Here is a 478-nt window from a genome sequence, read left to right as displayed (position 1 = left end):
ATATTTCTACACGTCACGTGTGCATTGACACACGTATCTATATGTCTATGTATGTGTAGGCTTATATATGTAAATGGGAGAAATAGAATTCAATACAAAAGCAGACATGAACTATTTAAGTAACTCAAAGTCAAAGAGTTTCGGGCTAAAGCACTTAGCAAACTTTTATGAGTGTTTCAGTACAAAACACTAAGCCCTGAAATCACCTTCATAGCTTTATAACAATAAAGGCAATATACACACACAAAAACACACTCTCTCTCTCTCTCACACACACATACATCTATAGATGGATAGATAGAGCAACATTATCCTTTAACACCCAGGTTTGACCAGAACAAACAAGCTGGAGAGCAACACCAGGTTCCAGTCTGATTTGGCTTTGGTTTTTATGGCTGGATGCCCCTCGTGATGCCAACCACTTTACAGTGTGTTCTGGGTGCTTTTAACATGGCACCAGCATGAATTCTTTCTTACA

The 478-nt window shown here is 38.5% G+C and overlaps 1 protein-coding gene across 3 annotated transcripts in view; it reads left to right on the top strand.

Annotated features, from left to right (window-relative positions):
• Positions 1 to 478, top strand: part of LOC106874937 (NAD(P)H-hydrate epimerase) — an 871,776-nt gene that overhangs the window by 864,539 nt on the left and 6,759 nt on the right. The window lies entirely within an intron of this gene.

This window comes from Octopus bimaculoides, chromosome 18 (genome assembly GCF_001194135.2).
Source record: "Octopus bimaculoides isolate UCB-OBI-ISO-001 chromosome 18, ASM119413v2, whole genome shotgun sequence".
In the NCBI taxonomy this organism is placed as follows: domain Eukaryota; kingdom Metazoa; phylum Mollusca; class Cephalopoda; order Octopoda; family Octopodidae; genus Octopus; species Octopus bimaculoides.
Note: the sequence above shows the minus strand (reverse complement) of the source record. Positions and strands in the feature narration are given on the sequence as shown.